Source organism: Pelecanus crispus, chromosome W (assembly GCF_030463565.1).
Source record: "Pelecanus crispus isolate bPelCri1 chromosome W, bPelCri1.pri, whole genome shotgun sequence".
Lineage (NCBI taxonomy): Eukaryota > Metazoa > Chordata > Aves > Pelecaniformes > Pelecanidae > Pelecanus > Pelecanus crispus.
The window spans coordinates 16,836,282-16,846,508 of NC_134675.1; positions in this window are offsets into that span (position 1 = coordinate 16,836,282).

Here is a 10,227-nt window from a genome sequence, read left to right on the forward strand (position 1 = left end):
AACTGACAGGTTCCAGATGATAGAGTTGTGCTTTTGTGACTTTTTTTGTATCAGGATGATATCAAAGATCCCTGTATATTAATTTCAGGTCTGACATAATTCCCATTGTGGCCTTGGTTGAGTTACTTTTAAGGCCTGATTTATGAGTATTAAGCACTTGCAAAGGCAGCTGAAATAAATGAGTTGCTTAATCCTCCTGGAAATCTGTTCCTTGCCTTTTAATCTCCATTGTTCCATCTCTGTTGTTGAGATAACACACACCTTCCTGTAACTATACCTACTACAGCATGACACCAGAGTGTCAGAGACACAAGTTCAGAGTTTGGTTTAAAGCTTGGTGGTGGTGTCACAAGCTCCAATTCAAGTAATGTAGTGCTCGTGATCCAGTCAAATCTTTGTGTGCCAGCCTTCTTGGCTTCCCTGAAACATTCAAAGATAATTAATGCAGAGGAATACAGTAGGAATGTGGGTTAATAGTCATAACTAAAAAGAGATAAATCAAGCTGTCTTCAGCTTTGCCCTAGTTCCATTCTACCACCACAGTAAAGGGAACAGAGTCCTAATATAATCCCTTTGCAGTGTCTTCTGCTTTGCAGATCACAATCTTTCTCATGAAGCTACTGCTAACAACAGAATGTGTCTCTTTTCCGGAGTGGGGAGAAAAAAGTTCTGGAGGGACTCTGAAATGGGGTCACTTTTAACGGGTTAGAGGAAATAGAATAAATATTTTGTGGGAGCCTATGTAGAAAGCACAGAATCAGCTTTCTGGAATAGGAAACACCTTTTGCTAGGGAGACAGAGACTGAAAGAGGATTGTCGTGGTTTAGCCCCAGCCAGCAACTAAGCACCACACAGCCGCTCGCTCACTCCCCCTACCCCGATGGGATGGGGGAGAGAATCGGAGGAGTAAGAGTGAACAAAACACTCCTGGGTTGAGATAAGAAAGTTTAATAATTGAAATAAAGTAAAATAGTAATTATAATAATAACAATATAATAATGATAATAATAATAACAATATACAAAGCAAGTGATGCACAATGCAATTGCTCACCACCCGCCAACCGATACCCAGACAGTTCCCGAGCAGCGATCGCTGCTCCCCGGCCAACCCCCCCCAGTTTATATACTGAGCATGACGTCATATGGTATGGAATAGCCCTTTGGTCAGTTTGGATCAACTATTCTGGCTGTGCCCCCTCCCAGTTTCTTGTGTACCTGGCAGAGCATGGGAAGCTGAAAAGTCCTCGACTAGCATAAGCAGTACTTAGCAACAACTAAAACATCAGTGTGTTATCAACATTCTTCTCATTGTAAATCCAAAACACAGCACTGTGCCTGCTACTAGGAAGAAAATTAACTCTATCCCAGCCGAAACCAGGACAAGGATCAACCTGCTACAAAACCATATCTGGAAATCCATTACCTGGTTGGGGTTTTAAAGAAACAGAGATCAGGTTGCTGGCACAGGGGTTACTGATTAGAAAGATCACATTGTTATGGAACGATTGTAGGTGGTCTGTTTTGTAACATGCAAAGTGGAATTAAAGACTAGAATATAAAGGGAAAGAAAGAATGTAAAATGTATTTGACTGGTAGTCTGTGAGAGGATGTGAAAAGGGGAGGTTACTGGGGAAATTAGAGGAAAAGTGAGCTAGTTATTTAGCAGGTGATAATGTCCTGATTGGGCATGCTAGTGAGAAAAATACGTACTGATAAAAGAGAAATTAATTGAGCAGCATAGTATGCATTATGGACTGGAATGAGGGTAGCAGAGAAATTACAGGATGGGCAGATCAGATGGCTGAGCCATCCGATGTATTAAGCAATAATGCAGTTAAGTGGCAGCAAAGATAAGGTTTGAGACAGTAGAAATGATTAATAGAGTTGTTTTCTTGCAAGAAAAACCTATAATAGCTTGAATGACTGAAGGGGGGACCCTCTTCTGCGGATGGGGTCTGCATGGCATACTACACATGGGTCAGAGTCCTGTTCAATGCTACACAGATAGCAAATGGCTTGGGTTATCTGGCTCTTACAACAAGGGCCCGAATTATGTCAGGCAGTGTGTGAGAAAGGCATTACCCACTTCAGCTTACATTTCCTTCTTAGGTGCTGGCCAGTTTTACTGTTGGTTCCTAATATGATATTGCCTTAACTATATTATAATGAATATATGTACGTATAGCTGTGCATTTGCATATACCACATAATTTTCAATCTTTAGAAACATCAGTATCTTCTGTATCTGTATCATAACACTAGATTTCTATTCACAAACTGCTCGTTATATACAAATACAACTTTCATTTCTGTTTATAAATTAGCAATACTGATGCTTTCTGTTTTCAGCATTTTATTTCTTCCCATGTTAGAAATGCTTCAAAAGAAAAAAACCTTACACTTCAATACCTTAGTTTCCAGTATACTTGTCATAATTTTTATTCTATTAAATTTTTAATAATATTAATTTAGTTCATAAATATATAAAAACCTTTTAATGTATTAGCTAAAGGATGTATGCATTTTTATTCCTTTAAAAAGTTCAGTTTCTATAAGAAAATAAAGTTTTGATAAGCAAGTAACAATCATAGAGTTTTCAACTTTTCCCCACATTTCAGTTTTAAAGAAAAAATATTTGTTTTCTTTTTCCCCCTACTTCCACATTTCTGGAAAAGGTATATCTAGACTAAGTTCAGTCATCATTATTTGCATTTTCTCTGTCTAACATATATCTGCTAGCAACTGTTTCAGGGATGCTAGTTGTGGTATAATTTTTTGGTAGAGATCGGAGTAGCCCATCTGAGGTAGGCGAAGACCTCCATAATAACCAAAATACTCCCCAAAACCTGTAATACTCTTTCTATTTATTTCTTCTTACTTCTTAAATTTGTTTTCCCTCTTTTTATAGGCAAAGAATGTAGACAACTCATTCACTGAAATGGAAATGAACAAGATTATCTCCTTTTCAAGTATGTAACATACCTCCTGTAAGCTGAAAATACTTTTACTATATTGCTATCAACATTTCATAAAGGTGCAATAAAATGTTATCTCTAGTGACTGATAAACAGAAAGCATAGGAGTACATTCAACAAGTGTTCTATAATATTACTTATGTAGATGCGGTTTTGATATAAAAAGTAAACCATACCTTCATGGGACTGTGAATCCTTGGTTGATATTTCATAATGGCCATCTTCATCTAAGTCAAAATGAACTGGTTTTGAGTCTTCTGTCAGTATACAAAATTTCATTGTTGCTCACAGACTAAAAGTTAATTGTAAATTAATTTTAGTTAGTTTCACTAATAGTAGTAAAAAATATAAAATACCCTACTAATGAATCAAGTGTATTTTTATAGCAACCTTTGCCTGATAATCTCTATGTACTTCACCAAAACTAAATGTGCCTTAGAACAGTACAGGCAACATTGCAATGAAAAACGTACAGTGGATGTAGGCAGCTGTGTTTTTGGATTCGGTGATGGTGTCAAAAAAGAAGAGTTCTGTGCTTGAATGTTTATGTCAATGAAGAGAACAAATATATGCTGAGCTTTGGAGAGTTAAGGTATGTTAAAGCTCACAGCTTGAGAAAGTGGCTTCCAACTCAAGAAGAAGGGGGTTAAGTCTGAGGGAAAAGTGTATGGAGGGGGACTTGAGCTTATAGATGGCTGTGTTGGAAGAGACTGATGGGGCTGGGGGACTGAGCCACAGGATGGGCCTGAATTAGCAATTAGTTGGTGAATGGTGAGTCAGAGGAAGCACACACAGTGTGGGAGACACCATTGTGTGGAGATAGAATAAGAGATGGATTGCACAGAGAAGCTTGTACTTGGAGAGAAGAGCAAAAGAGCTTGAGGGAAAAGTTCCAGGTCTTTTCATTCTGGGGGGAAGGGGGAAGAGGTGAAATAGGGGAAAAAAAAAAAAAAAAAAAGTCCTACTGTTTCCAGACTAGATTCCTCTATTTCATAACTAACTACTTGCATATTTCCCAATTTTGCACTTTTAGATCTGTCTATAGGGAAGGATTTTAGGGTGCATATGGCTACCTACAATACCAGCATTTATTTTGGATACCAGTCATCTCTCATAGAGAAAACAAATCTTCTTGAGTAAATGCTGTCAGAAAAAGAATTTGAACTATAAGAAACATTAGGAGAAACCCCAGCTCCTGAGCTATACATATATACTGACTCTTGGGCAGTATACAAGGGATTAACTGCATGGCTTAATAAGTGGCAAACAGACAATTGGACAATGAGATGTGTGAATTTAAACCTGTGGGTTCGATGTGTTGATATTTGTGTCACCTGGAGTGTCCGGGAAGAGAGGGAGCACAATGCCACAGTTGATCACTTAGCTCAAATTAACAGCACTACTTTACTTCCTGATTCCCTGTCCCTTGATGCTCTATCTCCTGATGAGGAAGCCCTTGCTAAATGGGCCCACGAAAAATCTGGGCACCTGGGTGTTGATGGCATACATAGATGGACTTGAAGCCAGGGAATCCCATGTACCCGAGAAGCCATTTGGGAACTAGTACAGCGGTGTGCAGTCTGTAAGCTTAAAGGTTGCCTCAGCAGCTTTATGGGCAGATTCAACAAGGCCCTGTTCCTGGCCATACCTGGCAAATAGATTACATTGGGCTCTTACCAAAAGCGGTTACAGTACATTAAAACCAAACCAAAACTTTCTTAGCTGAATGGTTTACTAATATAATCTGTAACTTATAATATCTTTGGGAAAGGTAAATTGTATGTGAATCAAGGGGTGGAATGTAGTGATCCTGACCAGAAGACCATTGTATATTGAGGAGTTAGTGATCCACAGTACAGTTAACCTTGAGTAGGCCCAGGTCTGTGCTGTGCTGCGCCATGCTACACATACAGCATGGCCTTCAGGCCTGTGTTGTGCTGCACAAATCCCTTGGACGCAGAATAAACTCAGCCAGCTCATTGTAACAGAGGAGCCTGCAGGCAGCTCCCACTTGGTACTGGTGATTACACCACCTGTATGGCCTTGCCTTTATCTAACAGTGCAGCAAGAAGTTCTCATGAGAACTTCTTTTTGTTTGACAGTAGAAACGATAAACAGAGTTGTTTTCTTGCAAGAAAATCCTATAATAGTTTGAATGACAGAAAGGGGAGAATCTCTTCTATGGATGGGGTCTGTCCAGCATGCCGCGCGTGGGTTGGAGATCCGTTAAATGCTACACCGCTCGGGGTTCCCAGCATCTAAAGGGATGTAAGAGTGTCTGTGCTGTTCTCTCCTTATAGTGTTAGCTTTAATAAATAGCATTTTAAATGATATTTTACAGAGTCTGAGTGCCTTTCTTACTGGGATCATAACGGACCAGCACCTCCTGGTGCAAAACACTGAGGTATCAGAGATACAGTATGTAAGACAGAGTACAGAAATAGCACTGAAATTGCTCAGAAGCACGTCAGTTTGCAATAAGTGTGCATTATTTCACTAGCTTCCTTGTTGCTTCTTTCATCACTGACTAGGAAGCCTGGTAAAGGCTGAGGGACTTGGATATGACCAGAAGATGGGAAGGGAGGGGAGGAGAGACTGTCCATACAGAGCAATGCATGGTAAGACTGAAAGGCATGCATGTAGGGATGTATTAATGTCTGACATTCCAAGTGCCTAGGATGTTGGTTAAGGAGAGCAGTACTAACAAAGAGACAGACAGAATTTATTGAAAATGCTGAAGCAATCCCGGTCATCCAAGCTCAACAATTTTTGAAATAATGTTTTCAGTATTAAAACAAGTAATAAAACTGTAAATTGAGAAAAGTAAAAAGCAAGGACAGAAAGCATTTGCCTTAAACCACTTCTGATTTTATGGTTAGGGTGTCTCACTTTTTGTTCCCCAAGTATGGTGTCAGCTGCTACTAGACACAACTCTACAGCTTCTTGATAGGACCTAGGTCTTGTCCAGTACAGTAGATTGAGCAGTGCCTTCCTGGAACAAATTTGCTACTTTCAAATTCAGTACAAACCCTATATGTTTCTGAGTCAATGCAGACCTATAAAGTAAGCAAGTACTATAAGAAAATTTGACCTTTATTGGCCAGAAAACTTAGGCTAGTGAAATAACAGAAAGCACTAGCAGCGACACAATGTTCTGAGAATGCTGGGCCTGATCAATCACTTCTTTATTCCCGTTTTACATTGATTTACGTTCTTCTGAAATATCTGGGGTTTAGCAGTTGTTTCTGGGAGGCTTTCTTTCCATCCTCTCTGTTCAGGGTGAGCAGAAACTCTGTACATAAAGTGAACGATGTTAAGGTATGCAGGCAGCTGACTAGGCCCTGTCTTGAGGTTCAGCTAACTGAACAGGACATGGAAAAATAATGTGACATGAGAAATTGCTGGACGTGACAGATAACAGTGTGAGAAGTTTGCTGCCTACCAGGAGCTTGCATTCACGATGTCACTGAGATGCTGCCGGGGCTGGTGAACCCTACATATTATCATCTGCTCCTACTATTCCAAGTAGGGTCTAATGATACTGTGACGAGGCAACTTAGAACCATCAAAAGAGACTATATGTCCTTTGGAACAATGTTAAAAGGATCAGGAGCACAGGTGGTTTCTGTCCTCCCAGTCAGAGGAAGGGTTCAGGAAGGAGGAGAAGAATTGAACAGGTGAATGCCTGGCTGTGTGGCTGGTGCCATACTCAAGGTTTTGGCTTCTATGATCATGGATCTACCTTTGAGAAGCTGGCTCTGTTGGGAGATCATAGGATTCACCTGACCAAGTGGGGCAAGAAGGGCTTTGCCAACAAGCTGGTCAGATTTATAAGGGGAGCTTTAAACTAGATTTAGTGGGGGAAGGGGATGCAGTTTTGAGCAACAGAGAAGAGCCAGGGGCTGCTGATGTATTAGGAACCAACAAGGAAACACCTGTGAAATGCCTCAAAGGAATTGGGGCTTGTCCCTCTATAAAGGTGACAAGGTAGGTAGCCCAGCCAAAGTGCCTCAATACCAATGCGTGCAGCATGGGTAACAAGCAGGAGGAGCTGGAAGCCACTGTGCAGCTAGAAAGCTACAATCTAATCACTATCACTGAAACGCGGTGGGATGACTCACATTGACTGGAGCACTGCAATCAATGGCTATAAACTGTTGAGAAGGGACAGGCAAGGAAGGAGGGGTGGTGGGGGTGGTTGCCCTCTATGTAAAAGAATGGATTGACTGCACAGAGCTGTCTTTGAAAAACAGCGATGAACAACTTGAGAGCTTATGGGTAAAAATTAGGCGCCAAGCCAACAAAGGAAACCTGAAGGTTGAGGAGAGCCGAACAGGGGACAAATGGCAGAAGCATCCTGTTCTGACCAGCCCGGAGGCTCCATGCATCCTTGGCATAGACTACTTCAGGAGAGGGTACTTCAGGGACCAAAAAGGTCTACCAGTGGGCCTTTCATGTATCTGCTGTGGATACAGAAAAGACTAAACAGCTGTCTTCCTTGCCCAGACTCTCAGAGTATCCTTCTGTTGTGGGGTTGCTGCATGCTGATTGCTACCATGACGGTGCACCAGCGGCAATATCACACCAACCAAGGAGTGATCAGCAAGACTCGCTCACCCTTTAGTAGTCCCATATGGCTAGTACAAAAGTATGACGGAGGGTGGAGGCTAACAGTGGACTATCATGGTCTGAAGAAAGTCATGCCACTGCTGAGTGCTGTCGTACTTGACATGCTGGAAGTCCAGTATGAACTGGAGTCAAAGGAAGCCAAGTGGTATGCTAAAACTGATATTGCCAATGAGTTTTTCTCAATCCCTTTGGCAGCAGAGTGCAAGCCACAGTTTAATTTCACTTGGAGCGGTTTCCAATACACCTGGAATTGACTGCCCCAGGGGTGGAAGTACAGCCCTACCATTTGCCATGCACTGATCCAGACTGCACTGGAACATCTGCAATATATTGATGACATTATTGTGTGGGGCCACACAGTGAAGGAAGTGTTTGAGAAAGGTAAAAGAATAATCCAGATCCTTATTAACGCTGGTTTTACCATAAAACAAAGCAAGGTCAAAGGACCTTGACTTCCGGAGGGCAGAATTTGGCCTGTTTAGGGGCCTGGTTGACGGAGTCCCTTGGGACGCAGTCCTGAAGGGCAAAGGGGTCCAGGAAGGCTGGACATTCTTCAAGAAGGAAATCTTAAAGATACAGGAGCAGGCAGTCCCTATGTGTTGAAAGACAAGCTGACGGGGAAGAAGAACAGCCTGGCTGAACAGAGAGCTTTGGCTGGAACTCAGGAAAAAAACAGAGTTTATGACCTTTAGAAGAAGGGGCAGGCAACTCAGGAGAACTACAAAGATGCTGTGAGGTTATGCAGGGAGAAAATTAAAAGGGCCAAAGCCCAACTAGAACTTAATCTGGCTACTGCCATAAAAGACAATAAAAAAAATGTTTCTATAAATACATTAACAACAAAAGGAGGGCTAAGGGGAATCTCCATCCTTTATTGGGTGCAGGGGGAAACATAGCGACAAAGGATGAGGAAAAGGCTGAGATACTTAATGCCTTCTTTGCCTCAGTCTTTAATAGTAAGACCAGTTGTTCTTGGGTTACCCAGCCCCCTGACCTGGAAGACAGGGACGGGGAGCAGAATGAAGACCCATAATCCAAGGGGAAATGGTTAGCGACCTGTTACACCACTTAGACATACACAAGTCTATGGGGCCAGATGGGATCCACCCAAGGGTACTGAGGGAGCTGTCGGAAGTGCTCACCAAGCCACTCTCCATCATTTATCAGCAGTCCTGGCTAACTGGGGAGATCCCAGTTGACTGGAGGTTAGCAAATGTGACGCCCATCTACAAGAAGGGCTGGAAGGAGGATCCAGGGAACTACAGGCCTGTCAGCCTGACCTTGGTGCTGGGGAAGGTTATGGAGCAGATCATCTTGAGTGCCATCACACAGCATGTACAGGACAACCAGGTGATCAGGCCCAGTCAGCATGGGTTTATGAAAGGCAGGTCCTGCTTGACTAACCTGATCTCATTCTATGACAAGATGATCTGCTTGAGGGTAGAAAGGCTCTTCAGAGGGATCTGGACAGGCTGGATCGATGGGCCGAGGCCAACTGTATGAGGTTCAACAAGGCCAAGTGCCGGGTTCTGCACTTGGGTCATAACAACCCCATGCAATGCTACAGGCTTGGGGAAGAGTGGCTGGAAAGCTGCCCAGCCGAAAAGGACCTCGGACTGGCGGTGTTGGTTGACAGCTGGCTGAGTATGAGACGGCAGTGTGCCCAGGTGGCCAAGAAGGCAAATAGCATAGAATCATAGAATCATAGAATGCTTTGGGTTGGAAGGGACCTTTAGAGGTCATCTAGCCCAACCCCCCTGCAGTGAGCAGGGACAGCTTTAACTAGATCAGGTTGCTCAGAGCCCCATCCAACCTGACATTGAATGTTGCCAGGGATGGGGCCTCCACTACCTCTCTGGGCAACCTGTTCCAGTGCTTGACCACCCTCACTGTAAAAAATTTCTTCCTTATATCCAGTCTAAATCTATTCTTCTTTAGTTTAAATCCATTATTCCTTGTCCTGTCACAACAGGCCTTGCTAAAAAGATTCTCCCCATCTTTCCTGTAGGCCCCCTTTAAGTATTGGAAGGTCGCAATAAGGTCTCCTCACAGCCTTCTCTTCTCCAGGCTGAACAATCCCAACTCTCTCAGCCTGGCCTCATAGGAGAGGTGCTCCAGCCCTCGGATCATTTTGGTGGCCCTCCTCTGGACCCGCTCCAGCAGGTCCATGTCCTTCTTGTGCTGAGGGCCCCAGAGCTGGACGCAGTACTCCAGGTGAGGTCTCACCAGAGCAGAGTAGAGGGGCAGAATCACCTCCCTCGACCTGCTGGCCACGCTTCTTTTGATGCAGCCCAGGATTCGGTTGGCTTTCTGGGCTGCAAGCGCACATTGCCGGCTCATGTCCAGCTTTTCATCTACCAGTACCCCCAAGTCCTTCTCCGCAGGGCTGCTCTCAATCCCTTCATCCCCCAGCCTGTATTGATATCGGGGGTTGCCCCGTCCCAGGTGCAGGACCTTGCACTTGGCCTTGCTGAACCTCATGAGGTTCACACAGGCCCACCTCTCCAGCTTGTCCAGGTCCCTCTGGATGACATCTCGTCCTCCTGGTGTGTCAACCGCACCACTCAGCTTGGTGTCATCAGCAAACTTGCTGAGGGTGCACTCGATCCCACTGTCTATGT